This window comes from Pangasianodon hypophthalmus, chromosome 10 (genome assembly GCF_027358585.1).
Source record: "Pangasianodon hypophthalmus isolate fPanHyp1 chromosome 10, fPanHyp1.pri, whole genome shotgun sequence".
NCBI classification, from domain to species: domain Eukaryota; kingdom Metazoa; phylum Chordata; class Actinopteri; order Siluriformes; family Pangasiidae; genus Pangasianodon; species Pangasianodon hypophthalmus.
In genome coordinates, this window is record NC_069719.1 from 27116396 (window position 1) to 27132677 (window position 16282).

The 16282-nt window shown below is 40.7% G+C and overlaps 1 long non-coding RNA gene across 1 annotated transcript; it reads left to right on the forward strand.

Annotated features, from left to right (window-relative positions):
* Positions 1–406: 406 nt before the first annotated feature.
* Positions 407–16282, forward strand: LOC117598329 (uncharacterized). The gene is made up of 3 exons (XR_004578997.2): positions 407–629; positions 1064–1176; positions 16186–16282. It is a non-coding gene; the product is annotated as an uncharacterized LOC117598329 (long non-coding RNA).

Genomic DNA, 16282 nt, shown 5'->3' on the forward strand with positions numbered 1-16282 from the left:
TTAAATGAATAAAATGGGAGTCATACAGGATGGTTCAGGGCAGGATGGTTCATCTATAATATGTATATTTTATATTATATGTACATTAGATTATATTTCTGATGTGCTGCCATGAAGCAATTATAAACAAGGCTTAAAAGTTAGGGGCGGGGCTACCACAATGGTAGCACTGACGTCACTTCGGTGCTTCTTGCTTACTTCCGCATTTTAGAAAGAGTCAATAAACGCTAAATAAATCTAATTTTTAAAAAGGTATTATACTTAATGTATTACAACATTGCATTCAATTTATACTTCTTCCTCTTAAAATATTGCATAATTTTCATTTTATTTTAATGTCGCGTGATATCCAATAGGATGAGCGTAATTTGATCACGTGATTTAAACGTCGCTAATGGTGGCTAATTAAGTTTCTTCGCTTAATTAGCGTTTGTTTCTAATGGAGAAGCAGATATTTAGCAAAATATGGAAATAATGCTTTGTTATAAACATAAAAATGGAGCCCAAAAGCGAAGAGAAAGAGTAAAGAGAAAGAAATGGACAGCGCAAAGCAAACAAGAGGAGATAATATTTTTTGTTTTGTTTTGTTTTGTTTTTTACACCTGGTCTTTCCTTGACAACAAACTCTGGTAAGTGGAATAATTTATCATAGCTAGCTTACTAAAACCTACTCATTAGTTAGTTAACAGCTTTACTGTATTATATATGTTTGTGTTTTGTTGTTTAAATGTAAATATTTGCTGAAACGGAAGTCAAACAGCCACCCAACGGGGAGAGTCACGTGACTGGCTGTGCTCCTGTCATGGCCGCCGCGCCAGTGTTTCATACAGTGCTGTGATTTGTAAAGTTTGGAACCGTGGGTGCCAATATTTTTGTGTGTCAGTGACTTGTTGCTTGCCATGATGTGTTGGAGGTTAAAACACTACCTGCAAAACCAGGACTACTGTATTAAAGGAAAACTCTTCCCTGAAACACATTCAGTATGTTTATATTTTTAATATTTTTTGTGTGTTTAGTGATTCTGGTGCTGATTTATTGTTTGGTGTTATTTCTGTTATTCCAGTGAAAAGTTTGTGGTTGTGTGCCGCTCGGACATCACAAAGGGACGTTAAAGACTTGATGCAACAACAGCGGCCGGAAGAAAAACAGATGTACTTGACAAAACGTAAAGTTTAGGTGAGTTCATTTCACCTTTTTTAATGTGTGTTGAATTAGAATTATACTTCTGCTCAGTAATGACACAATTCCTTCAGAGAATTCAGAGCAATTTGGTCAAAGATCCTTAGAATTTAAAACATCTTCTGCTCATAATGAAACCAGAGACCCAAAGTGATCGCACACTTTCAGTTCAATTCAATTTTATTTGTATAGCGCTTTTAACAATGGACATTGTCATGACGCAGCTTTGCAGAAAAATATAAATTCAGGATATAAATTTTAAATGTATAAACTTACAAATTTATCCCTAATGAGCAAGCCAGAGGCGAGGGTGACAAGGAAAAACTCCCTGAGACGATATGAGGAAGAAACCTTGAGAGGAACCAGAATCAAAAGGGAACCCTAAGGGAATGATAATGAATTTCTGATATTTTATAAGTGCTTACTTAGTCACAGAAACATTCAGAATGTTGTAACAGAATTTGAATTAGGCTGCATTGCGTCTTTGAATGCTTAACTAGACACAAACTTTGAGATGAGCTTATCTTCTAATGCATAAAGCAATTCTTCTCTTGTGTTTTTAAATTTCATTTTCTTAGCCACCAAAGACAACCAAACACTCCGTTCCACTGTAGCATTAGAGCTGTTGCTTAGTGACTTTGATTTCCACGCCTACAATCTGAACCCAGATTTTGAGTTGTTGTACCTGTACTAACATGTCGATGAAAGAATTTTAAGCTAAAACTCAGAATTTCATCACAAAATAAATCTTGGCTGCCATTATAGATCATATGTTAATTATAAAGATATTGCAAGTCATTCAAGATGGATTTTGCCTTTAATGCAGGTGCAGATACTTTATTTGGAAAGGCAACATGAGTAGGGCCTGTTGTAACAACCTCCACTGCCCTCCTACTGTTTTATTTTTTGTTTTTCATTTTTTAGAAATACAGTGTTAATGGTGTGGTTTATAACGTGTGAAAATGTCCCTACACCTCTGCTGATTACATTTTAATGATGCTGTGCTGTATTTTTCAATATTGCCCTGCAATGGAGCTGGATAGTTTCTTTATTTTAGGCTTCATGTTACTTTTTTCTGGCCCTGAAATAAGCCCTGCCCCACCAGACAGATCAGAGCTGCTTAGTTACACAAATGTTTCTTGAAGGCAACTCATGAGGTGTACATATTTTAGAGACAGAGTACAAGAGAATTACTTGGACGAAGGAAAAGTTTGTTAATGCTTTCGTTGCAATTTTATTGCAATTCATCTCACAGGCAGCAGAGGGCTCTAAAAAATACAGACTGCTCCTTTAAACAGTTCAGCACTCACTGTATGTGGAGATTAGTGCTTTTGGGGATACATAATACATAAAGAAACACATGTTCGCACACATGTAGATGCGCGCACACACACCCCCGCGCACGGCTTTTATCCAGACACGCTCGCCGATGTTGAATAATGGTGTCCTCTTTGGGAAGCGGCAGTTCCGGCCTTATTGCTTCCCATCCAGCTCCATCAGCACTTTAGAAGATTAAGTTCTAGCTTCCCTTATCGCCGCCGGCTCTGTGCTCCCGGCTGTGCGTTGGCTCTCGCAGACCCGGCCACGTCCCCCTTTCTCCACATCTGCCTCACCCCGCTGTCTCCACAGGACCTTAATTCGGCCTCGTCTTTCGCTCCTATCTGCTTGTTTCACATTTTTTCCTCTCCGGCTGCTCGATTCATCATCGCAGGATCAGAGGAGAAGGGCCTCGCCGTTACTGAACGTTATCAGCCATCTCAATGTCGTCCCCGGTGCAGGACACGGAGAGACAGGCGGTTTATAGAGAGATGTACGGATCCATCAGTTGACCTTTTCAGTTTGAAAGCATGCAGCATGTAGTGGAAATGTACTGCTTCGCACGCGAGTGAACGTTAATCCGTTATCAATAGCACGCCTGCCCTTAATTATGCAGAGGTGACTGATAAATTAGCGTAGGCGAAATTGCGATTATCTCTTCAATCCGTCCTCTATCTGGAATTAAAATCAATGGCTCATCAGCAGATTACATGATGCACAGAGTACAAGTCCAGAAGGGTGCGAACACACAAATACAGCACGCACACATATCATAGCTCGCAGCATATCCATCATATCTCCTCCCAGAACAAGATTACGGTGTGATTAAATTCAGCACATTGGCACGGCACAGCTGCATGCAGCTGGAATCACATTTTGAGACGTTCTGTGTAATGACCAGGTCGCGCTCCGAGTTCTCTGTCCCTGCTGCTGCGGATCACAGGTCAGTCACGTCTCATTAATTATGCTCTCGCACATTAACTGCCTGCCACTGCCCTCTTCTGGCTGAACGATCACCTCTACTGGGGAGAAAAAACTGAAAATGAACAAAAGGTTGAGTTTAAATCTCAAATCTGCCAAAAATCCATTGGTAAGCACTTGAGCCAGAACTTTAACCTTTTAACTGCTCAGGTATACACTTAGTTTTGAAAGCAGCTGATAAATGAATGCATATAAATGGAGAGGGGGCATCAGAACATAATAATAATAATAATAATAATAATAATGATGCTCCTTGACGTAAGAGTGAAAATTAGCGAAATGTTTTCTCCTCCAAATCATTCCTTTAGTACAAAGGTGCTCTCTGAGATGATCGGTCTTGTATGTGGAATATTTAGTGCATTAATCAAAAAAAAGGCACAATAAATGGTGATAGTATATTAATAAGTTATAAATAAGGACAAGTGTGTGTGTTCCAGTCTTGCCATGACTGTGTGTCTTTAGCTGGCACCATCTTGTTCCTCCTCTTCAGAATATTCCCATTTGGAAATTCAGTTAACCCTTTCATGCATAAATTATTTAAATTATTAAATTAATTATTATGAAACATCCAGTTTCTTTGCAAAAGTTGTTTTCTACGCTCAGTTTTTATTTTACTTTATATATGAGAACGTAAGGCTCAGTTTGGATGAAGAATAATTTCACCAGCAAAGTGCACTTTCTGCAGTCAGCCTACACCAGGAGATCCTCCGGTGTCGGAGCGCATCTTCATCACCCACTCACCCGTTCCCTCCATCCTGACCTAAAAACAAAGTTGTACGGTGTTCAGGCTGACCGGTGGAGGAGTGACAGGAGCGCAGGAGCTGGACGCTCAGGTGGACACACCACAGAGACGAGTGGGGCGCGAGACGTGATGGGTTGTGGCACGCCGGATCTCCAGCCGGCCAACTAACCTCGCTGTCAGGACGATTGTCTGAAGATCAGAAGTGGGAAATGTGAGAAGAGAGAGGGGAAACAGAGGAGGCTCATCTATAAAACCCCTTTCATACATGCAACAGACAATGTTCCAGCAATTTGTGGAACACGATGAGCCAGAGCCAGAATAGGAGGAAAGTTTCTTGTACAATTCCCAGCAATGTTCCGCCTGAATTCATAGCAAATAACCAGAACATTTCCCGGTAAGATGTAGCGGCGTGTATTACAAAGTGCTCTAGCTTTTATCTTCTGAGTATTTTCTGCTTCTGTGCAGTTTATCATGCAGAGTTTTCTGAAAGGCACCAACACATTTTTGCAACCCCTCTTGTCTAACTAAATCTGCGGTAACCAAATAATAAGTCAACACCACATGCTGCCTTCTCAATATGGTGACCCAGAGCTGCACAGTACATTAGCAAAACATCCAAAACCTAACAAAACCCAAACCACAACAATGTTAACAAAAAGTGCTGACCTCGCCATTCCGGAAACAAAGTTCTGCACAAATCCTGCATGTTCCTCACAACAGAAGTGCTCCAGACCACTAGGGGCAGTAATTAGCTACATAGCTAGCTATTATGGTTAGATCCTTACATGACACACACGTTCGCTCGCGGAACCGTCACTTTGAAGCGAATTCACGTATCTCTTTTACCTCGTGTACAGGGTACACACATTTGTGGTTTCTATTGTTGCCATTTTTTCAAATTTAATTCATAGTTTAGTGCTGTTTATTTATTAATGCTAATTATCACCACTTTTTTTTTGGGGAAGAGGTGCAAGCATTCCTGCTGTTTGCTACATCACATGCTACAATAAAAGTCAGTGAACAAGAAAGAGAAAATAAAAGCTGGATGCAGCAAAGCAAACCTTTAAAACTAGTTATTTATATATAATTATGTAATCATTTTTTGAGAGCCAGCTCTGGGTACTCAGTGCTCAGGTGATTATCTATTTATCTATCTATCTATCTATTTTGACTCGCATTTAGCAAAGGTTTGTCTAACATTTTCCATTGCTGTATTTCTGTCCAATGAAAAGTTTTGAGAGTTTTATGAAGAAATTTTCAGCCATTTTTGATACGTCTAATTATGTGCAATGTGCAAAACAAATCGAAAGTATCAATTTTGCTCTGATTCAGACTCAAGAAACAGACTAACAGGTGTGAACGTGTCTTAAGAGCGTCTGCAGGTCTGAGTGTGTGACTGGCGTGGGTCAGTAAGAGGTCAAGGACACACACAGCCGCACTGTATAAATATTCAGATTTTAAACTTGACCTTTTGAACATATACCAGTTGTCCAGTATAATGTAGTGTTCTATTACCTAATACAATTTACATATAAATGGAGTTTTGTATACTAAAAAAATGCGCAGCGGGTAGCGTCACTGCCTCACAGCTCACCAGTTCAGGGTCACTGATTCAATCATGAGCTCAGGTTACTGTCTGTGTGACGTGGGTTTCCTCCGGGTTCTCCGGTTTCCTCCCACCTCCCAAAAACATGCAGGTATATGGAATGGTGACTCTGTGCGAATTATCCAGGAATCGGGATGTCAAAACACAACGTGAAAGATGGTTATCAGACAAAAAGATCAAATGATTTGGTTAATGATGAAGCAGGAACAGGAAGTAGGGAACAGCTGGCAGGGCTTGAAGTGCACTCTGTAAAGAACGAGCGTCTCCGCACCCCCTCTGTGAGTTCTTTTGTTCATGTGCAAGTCAGAAAAATCCAGCTCACGAGATGTCAAAAAACCAGACACACACTTCCAAATATTGTCTCTCTCTGCTCCGGCATGCCATTTTCTGTTTCTTCCTCGTATATATATTGATCTCAAGATAGACACAAATTCATTTTTCCCCCCTCTGTCTGTGTACAAGTGAAGAGATTGTAATACTCTTTGGTTATTAGAAAAACACACAGTGCAGGAACAACGACTGCGCCAGCTCTGAACACCAGCCAGAATTCTATTACAGGAAGCCCGCATCAGATACAATGAAGTATTTTCAAGGGATCTCGAGACAACAAAGTATATAAAAATGCCATAAATAAAAAATAGCAGACAATCTTAAGAGCATTAGAAGTTTGATCCACTTCAAGGCGAAGCCACCAGGGACCTTCACGCCACTAATTATTCATAAAAATGAAATGCCGTATTAGTTTGTCTCAAGCTAATTTAATTTTGACTTTGATGAGTTTTTTTCCCTTATGAGGCAGTTTGGCAGGACAAATGTGATGGATTTTTTTTTTTTTTTATAACTTGGCCCTAAATAATGAGGCAGATAGGTGGATGGATGGATAGTAGATTTCTGTGCACCTAGTTGCCTTTATTTAACCTGCCTGCAGTCAACTTCAAATTATTGGCACTCTTCATAAAAAAGAGAAATATGTGTGTATATGATTGTACGCATTATTTATATTATATAAAGATATGTTAGTAGCTCTTGCTTGCTGCAAATCCAGTGCTGCTTATAAGCCCTAACTCACGAGACTTGAACAACAAACACACTTATCCAGACTGAAACATACCCCTTGGACTTTTGGTTTGTCTACACCCAGGTAGAAGGAGTTGAATCAGGTCCGACTCCACCCCCTGGACTTGGAGTAATTAATTTTTTTTTAATTACTTGTTTCTAGTGCATTAAAGTGCTTTTTTTTTCCCCCCACTGCAAAACACTGGTTTCAAAACTATTGGCACCCCCTGAGAGGATAACAGCATTGAATTGCTCTCTTCTGTGTAATGATTAACAAGATTGTAGAACATAACAGACCTTGCTTAGTGCTCATTTCACGCTCTTTTACGTTTTCAATGTATTTATGTCCATATGCGTGCCTTAAATTTAAAACGCAGACATTTATTTGGGAGCAAATATGGAGACTGGAACTGCAGATCAATAATTCTGCATCCTGGAACTTTTTCTGTATTGATTCGGATGCATGTTTGGGAATGTTGTTGTTGAAGGATCCATCTTTGGGCAAGTTTTAACCTCCTGGCAGATGCAGGCTGGAACTTATCGAAATGTATGAAGCCATCAATCTTCAAATGAGCCTTAAAGCATCAGTGAGTCATCTTGTATACCGCTTCCAAACATGTGGTTGGTGTTAATAATAATAATAATAATAATAATAATAATAATAATGACAATGTGTTTTATTGCTCTTGTGCCACAGCAATTTGCCAATAATTAATTGTTTTAAGTTTATTATACAATGAGAGATTATCCATTTATAGTTACATTTAATGTTGCAGAATGACCACAAAGCAAGTCGGTTCCTGTTCGTACTTGTGTAAGAACAGGAACAGCTAAAAACTATCATTACCTCACAAGCCTCCCCCCTTAATAGTTAAGACCAAGAAAATCAGCTTGTCATTGTACTGAGAAACAGAAAAGACTTTCAGCTTTGCCTCTGACTGTTTAAAAAACGCAGACACTGGAGACTCCTTCCATAAATGCTGAATAAACATATCCTCCCAGAAAATGTCACCATATCAACACGTTTTTAAATACAAGTCCCTGTGTAAGTTGTTACTACAGAAACAATATTAGAACAAGCGTATTGATATAAACCTGCAATTTATTTAGTAGCTGAACCTACTGTCATTGTTGCTATTACAGAAAATTAATCAACACCTTCTGACCAATCAGATTACGTAATCATGATCATGTTAACAATCAGCGACTGTTCATACGCATTTCATGGGAAGATGAAGCAGAACTCCACGCTTGCAGGCTTTGACAGGGAGGGAGAGGGGACTACGGGCTGCAGGAGACGTCCTCCGAGTCACAGGCACACACCTTGTTAAGACTGTTAGGATCAACGCCATGATTGATCTACATGTCAGATCCTTAAGTGAAGCTCCAGTCTACAGCTCATTTTACAGCCCGAGGTCAATTAAGAGCTGCAGAGGTGAAGGAGGAAGCCGGGCTGGTGGTGCCTTTGTCTCGCGCTTGGACTCTCTCCGAGAGTGGGTTTCAGCCCTACCACCCACCTTTACACGTCCGTGCTGCCTCATTTGCCTGTCCTTCTTCACTCATCATGGGGGAGGGTTTGGCCTTCAAGGACAGTATTATATATCTTATGTATCTTGCATGCACGTGAAGCCGGAGTCAGGGCCATCATACACGCATACAAATGAGGGACAAGGACACTTGTTTTTGAGCATGTTTTAAAAAGTTAAACAGGAATAAACAGATTGTTCTGCATTAGCCTATTTAAGGCCACTCCATCGCCGACGGACGGAAAAGCACATCTTTAGGTCTTCACGTCTTCCTGGCATTAAATATAGATGCTGTCGGATTAACATATCACAAGAGAGAGTGATTAATGGGAGGTTTGACTCACTAGCGCTGCTCCTTATTCCATCACTAGCAGGCTAATGGGCTTTGATTTCATTCAGATCATCCTTTACCCATCAACCTAACCATCCGCTCTTAACAGGAAGAGGGGTTTTCCCACCGCGCCATCCACGACTACAGCCTCAGAGTACAAATGAGACAAGTTTGAAGCATCTTTACACCACAACAGCTTCATCAGAATGTCAGCTTGGCTTTGAAACTCGATACAAGGCTCACTGATCTCTTGACCAATTTTCACGTAAACCGTTTATTTTATTCACGTATTGGCCTTGAATCTGCATCCCCAATAAATGGCGTGTCGATACCCTCAAACCTCCTCCTTTCCCTTTGAAAGACATGCCCAGAAAGGGTTAAAGCCCCTTCCCCCTGACTTTGCCTCCCTCTCTGTCTGGCCCGCTCCCTTTTTCTGTCTCCCTGCATCCATTTGCAAATGATCTCGCTTGTCTGCATATTGTCACTTGCAGCCTGCCCGCACATTCATCAACTGTCGGCCGGCGCTCGGCGGCGCCCCCCGCGCCCTCCACACTTAATTGTTCCTACTCTGACCTGGGAGAATAGAGAATGATGTCCCCCTCTCTCACGCTGGTGCAGGGCGGCAAGAATTAACAACTCTGTGGGGATGGACGAAGCCCGTCGTGGTCACGTAGCCTCTTGTTTCACATACACCCCCCCTCCCCCCGGCCACGTTTCTGGGGCATGGTCCTCCACCCCCCCCCCGTTACTACATAACTCAGGAGGCACACAAAAAGACAACGCCGAACACTAGAGTCGAGACAGCCTTGCAACATCTTGGGTCTGCATGTTACGGATCTGGAAGGACAGTCTCCATTTTCTTCCCCCCCTATGAAATGGCTTGAGAGTCGTGCTTTGATTCCATATATTGACATATTTCCTTTATAAAACAGGAAATCAGAATGATCTCATGTTGAAGTGTTTGACAGGCGCTTTCACACAGCTGCCTTCACCCACACCTGTCCACTGTAACCAGAACCATATTCTAGCGGCGGCTCTGGTGACTAAGAGCCTCAAGAGAAGCCCCGACATTATATAAAGAAGAAATCGCATTCTCAATCAGTCTAAGGTAGCTAAATTCCAGCAATGAACAGCCCCAGTTGGTAAAACACTGCTACTGTAGAGTAAGATCTGCCCCCCAGGGGTGAGACATGCATGTTCAAGAGAGCATTTCATTGGACGAAGAAGACTAGTACAGGATGAGCAATCAAAGAAATTCTTCCCAGTGAGAATCTCTCCCAGACTATTTTTTTCTAGATATATTGTTGTCTACAATGTTGTATTGGTTATATTAGTTATATACTAGTAATATTAGTTATATACTAGTTATATTGGTGTCTACAATGGATGTAATGAGGCATGAGCATGCTATTTGCATGTATGTGGAGTTGCATGGCTCGGGCTTGTTTCTCTCCAGGTCGAGGCTTGCTTTTCTCCACGCATCACATCGACTTCTAAACAACGCCACCACATTAGCTACAACAAGGCATCAATTATAAATGATTTCACTGTTGCAAAATACTATTTCTAGTTGCCTTAAATGGGATTAAAAATTAAATGCTACTGAAAAGGAATAGGAAAGCAGCTTGAACTCCTGCTACTTTCAAGCAGAACTGTTTGGGCCAGTGGGGAGCAGAAGAGGGGCTGCTTTTAGGCGAGAGATGTTCATGCGAGGCCACGCGATGCCAAAAATCAAAACCTTTGATGGCTGGTCTCTGAGCAGATATCCAGCAAATATTTACCCAAGTTAAGCCTGCAGTGCATAAACAAGCACAGCTTAAAAAGTGCTACTTCAAAAAAAAAACCCAAAGTGGTAAAGTGAGCAGGGGAGTAGTTCATAATTCGCTACGAGCTGCTGTTACGAAGTGTAACTTGTGTTCGGATACACTGTGAGCTGGGCAGTAGAGAAACTCGTGATGTTGTAGGTATTAGTTCACCTTTTTAAATCTTAAAGAGCACAGACAGAGAAAAAAACAATCTTCCAGTCTGCTCCCTTTTTAGTTTTAAATACCGCTAAGGCGCCATGTAAGATGTCCAGCAGTAGAAAGCTGAGTTGGCTGGATCAATGACTGGATAGTCAGTTGGACAAATTAGATGGTTGGTTGAATGGATGGATGAAAGGATGGATAGTTGACTGGAAGAGTGTTTGGTTGGTTAGCTTGATGGGTGGGTGGATATTGGGTAATTGGTTGATTGGCTGGATGGATGGATTAATGGCTGGATGATTGAATGGAGGGATGAGTGGGTGCATTATGGATTGTTGGATGGATTAAAGGATGAATAGTCGATTGGACTTGTGGAGGGTGGGTCGTTGGTTGGCCGAATGGGTGGATTGATTTTGGCTAGTTGATTGGATGGATGGATGGATGGATGGGCTGGTAGGATGAATAGATGGGTAGTTCATTGGGCAAGTGGATGGATACATGAATGGGCAGATGGATGGTGGATAGTTGATTGGGTGAATGGATCGGTTGGATGCATGCATGGACGGACGGACGGACAGACATACGTACAATTGGCCAAATGTATGGTTGGATGGATAGATGGACGGTTTATTTGGATGGTGGAAGTGGATGGTGCAGTCTGGATGGTTGTATGTATGGATACAAATATTCATCTGTTTTTCTCTTTTTCTCAGTCTGAAACATTTAATTCTTGTGATCTCTCACTCACACACCACATAAACACAAACATTTAGTTCTCACAATTTTTTCTCCCCACATACAACCCCCCAAACATGCGCGTGCACGCTTGCACACACACACACACACACGCGCGCGCGCGCGCTCACACACCAGCACTGACAGCTCTGATCTACAGTCAGTAATGTCTTTAAATAAATTCACTACAGAAAAGCAAATCCAGCCCTTTGAATGTTCATTTATAAACCATGAATCATTTCAGTACATTGTAGATGTTTAGACTGAACCTCATATCTCTTGAAAAGTTTATTTTCTCAAGAGAAAAAAAGAGGCTGATGAGCAGGAGATGAGAGAAAGTACGAATGCTTAATGGCGACCACTTCAAACAAACAGTCTGCAGGTGCCATTGCAGTTCAAGCGCTTTTTATATGTTACCGTTAGCATGAGAACCATTGAAACGGTCTGCACAGAAACCACAGGCCGTGCACAGTCCAACAACATCTCACCTTTACAGACTCAAAGAGCCGCCCAAAGTGGAGAATACTCCAACCGCCTGCAACTCTCTCAAACCTACATGTGGCTACTGTGACAGCCTTAACACTTTCAGTGCTATTAAGGGCGGTACTACTGTTCTCACTGTAAACATAACATTTTCACTAGTTTAAAACACCAAATTTAATCACACGCAGCCTGATATGTGCTCTGGAGCAATACTACACCTACACACATTTCCATTTTTGGCAGTTTCCTGGTAATGATGAGCTGTAGTGCAGAGGCAGCACCAAAAGTGGCCAGCTGAAATGAAACAAAGGCAACATAACTATTTAACACAATTTCCATACATTGCATTATCATAATTACTTTGTGAATTTCTTTTATCAAAGCACTTTTGAATGCTTGAATCAGATTGATCAGGAGGTTGTAGTTCCAGCTACAAGGTTTATATTAATGCGCTCGTTATCGTTAATATCGTAACAACATATACAGGAGCTTGTATGGTAGACACACCCCATAAACAGGTTTAAGAAACATAATTATTTGAAGAGTTTTCTGTAAGATGTTTGTTTAGCGTTTATGGGGGGGGTTTCCAGTGTCAGCGCTTTGTAACGGTCAGAAGTAAAGCTGTAACTTAAGTCTTCAGGACAGAGGAGTTTAGTCTTTGTGCTTTCTCTGGAACATGACAAGCTGCGTTTTTGGGTCTTTCTAAGTTTTAGATAATAAACAGGCAGGGCAGGTGAGGTAACGATGTTCATAGCTCCTGTAGCATAAGTGATAACAGGATCTATCTTGTTTCATGGATGCTCTACAACTATAACAATAACTGTAAATGGTATGACTTGTAATTCTTTAATCAATAAAAAAGTGCTAAATGTTGGCAAATTGTGGTAGTTTACGAAATATAAAACACTTTGGAGTGGGAACAGTAGCTGCCGTTGTTTTTCCTTTAACAGCACACCCTGTCGTGTTTAATTTCTTACATGTTCACTATCACTCTGAATGGCATACGATCTGCTCATTTTTTTTCGTAACTTTTTTTCTTAACTACGGTTGTAGTGAAATCATGCTGTGATGTCACGCTGCCACACCTTGGCTTGAAAGTGTCACTGTTTCTCCGACACTGTAAAATGGGCAAGAATGAGAACGGACACATTAATAGATTATATTTGGAATCACTGACTTTTGACTGTGATCCTGACCAGGATAAAATGATTCCTGAAGATGAACCAATAAATAAAGTTATGGTCGACATGCGTGACGACCTGAAATAACCCCTGTTGGTGCAACCAGTCCCTGAACTGCAGAAGAACCTCCATTAATACACAATGATGTGAACTTTTTATAAATTCGCTCAATGAATGAAGGAAAAAATCCCTTTTCACTCAGCTGTCGGATCACACTTTGTCAAAACGGCATCAGATTCACACAAACATCTGAGGTCAGGACTCTGTCCAAACCAAACAGCCATGTCGACCTCCGAACCTCCGCCACAGCAGCTTTGCGTACTAAACTACTTTGCGGACAAAGGACACGAGACATATTGGTAAATACGTGCATGACAATAGGGTTTCCATTTGAATGCACTCAGATCCATTGTATATTAATAGAGCGGGTGTTTTATTCATGAGCCAGATTGCTTTGGTGCAGGCCAAGGAAGCGGCACACACTCCTGCTCTCAGATGTGACACGAGCAATCCTAACCACACTGGACAAGTGCGGCGCTGCCCCCGTTTACCACTGCCCACCCTTCTGCCCATTATAATAATCTATTCAAGGATTAAAGGGGGTTTTATCTCCAAGCCCATGAATAATGAATGCCATATTTCAAAATTTAATTGCCCCGAATTAAATGATTCAAGATAATGTTTCTTTTATAAATTTGTAATGGTGGTAAGGGGCAAAAATACATTAGATAAAATCCAAACCCTTGTTCTTATCACTGGAGGATGACAATGGACCGGTGACCCTACGTCATCATCAAACAATAAGCTGTGTGTGGACCTTAACATCTTCAGGTGAAAACTGTGAGGGATTTTAATCTTTTCATTGCAGAGATTTTCCCAAGAGGCTTCTCTGTACTCCTGATGGAATATACCATAGGTGGGTGGGTGGATGGATGGATGGATGGATGGATAGACGATTTGAGAAAGAGTAGAGGTATAGATTCTTAAATCCTATAAGACTAAACAAAACGGCAAGGAGTCTCCTAACTGTGTTTACACTAAACAAGGTGTAATGAAAATAAACGTTTCTGCATGCTTAACGTACATGTGACCAATTTTGACTAACATCTTGAAGGTATACAGTGTAGAGGCAATGCAGGAGGATAAAGCTAGCTCACTACATGGCAAAAGTAGCGGACTGAAGCTACATTTAAGATAGTTATGAATAAAAGGAAACGGCTTAACATTTTGGCGGCTCCAAAATAGAAAATGCAGCCATGTAACTTGGGTGAAAAAATACATATTGTGTGATCCTTTTGTAAAAATGACATTATTGGGTTGATGATACTCGCCACACTCAAGTAATGAAATTGTTGTGACAGTAGCATTGCTAATGAAGCTGTTAGCTAGGCAGAAGTAGTTAGCTAACTACAGGGTGTCCCAAACGTCTCCATACATAGGGGACTCTGTTTGCCAGCACCACGTCGGTTGTGTCTTCGTCTGTGGATGTTCGTGGACGTTCACTTCTCAGTTGGTCCACATCACTTCTGTTTTTTTCAATTTGTTAATAAGTTTGTCAGCAGTATTGTGTGATGTGCATGCCATGGTTCCTGTTAAAGTCCATCGCAATCTTCGGACAGGTTCCCGATCCAGCCATGAGAATGATGAAAGACATTTTGCTAGAAAGTGTTAACTTCCCTTATGTATGGAGACTTTTGTGACACAATGTACATATACTTGCAAGTGATGTAATTAGTTAAAATACTTTCATCCACCAAGTAGAGGAGTAGTGCTGACTAAGCAAAGAATAACCCATGACTGACCGTGCTGTTATATGAAAATAATGCATGTGATGTGATGCAGCACAGCTTGCAAATGGAGAGCACAAAGTGTATTATTTTCATACAACAGCATGGTCTGGAGTGTGTTATTCTGCTTATACCACAGTGCTTTGCCAATGATTACAACATTTTCATTAATGTACAAAACATCCTGCATTCTAATGGTTTACAGTTAGATTTAATATTGTGTAATGTCTGAGAGACAAGTTAGTTCCTGTTCTCACCTGTGTTATAGCCATAATAAACAGCTGTTCCCTGACCAGTCTCTCTCTCTCTCTCTCTCTCTCTCTCTCTCTCTCGCTCTCTCTCTCGCTCTCTCTCTCGCTCTCTCTAAAAATGCAGCTAGTTATTTTACCAAGAAAACTGAGAGTGAGGGCTTTCCTGTGCTGATATACTTCACCAAGCACCGTGACTGTTAGAAAGGCTCCTTCCGTAAATGTTAAATAAATATCCCCTAACAAAAGAGTCACCACATCAGTAATTATAGGTTTTACTTTAATAATAAACAAATTAAAAAACTAGAAAAAATGTGCTGTTAGTCTTAAATTATGTGGAGCGTCTGCTGTATAAGTTCCGTGTATGAGCTGTACCATGTTCCATAGTTACATTTAATATTGTGCAACGTCCAAAAGACAAGTTCCTGTTTTCACTTATTTCACGTTACATTATAGCGTCTTGCACCAGCCTCTCTTTTTTCCTCTCGTGAAGTTAATAAGACAGCTTGTCATGTTACTGAGAAACCGCAAAGCTTAGACTCCTCTGTCAGAGTTTTCCGTGTCAGAAAACGTCCTTCCATAAATGTTAATGCCTCTTTACAAAAAAAGCTTACAGTATCAACATTTACATGTTTTATTTTGTTAAATAACACGTTTTTAATCTGCTTATTATTAGTGTTAGATTATGTGTAGCGCCTGACGTACAGTTCGCTGTGCATGAGCCATTACTATAGAAACGTATTAGATCAAGTGCGTTAATACGTGATTTATAGCTACACTACTGTCAGAGCTGCTGTTACAGAAAATTAATCATCATCTGACCAATCAGAATTGAGAATTACAAGCACGAGCTGATCAAAGCAAGCCGATCGAAGAATCTTGTCTTGTTAACAGCTGAAACATACAAAAGCAGCCTTGTAACTTGATGGTTAATTAAATTTTCTTAACCTACATGTATCTTTTTTCATCCAAGTACCTCACTAAATATAAATGCAGTTAGTTAAGCTGCCTTGTTTTTATGTTGTTTGTTTTTTGTTTTTTTTTTCCAGATCTGCGTATTCTGTGGTACAAGGTCCAGTTCAGAGTTCATCATCCACAACACGACTTTTTCTTCACAATAAACAGACCAACACCTTCATCAGGTTT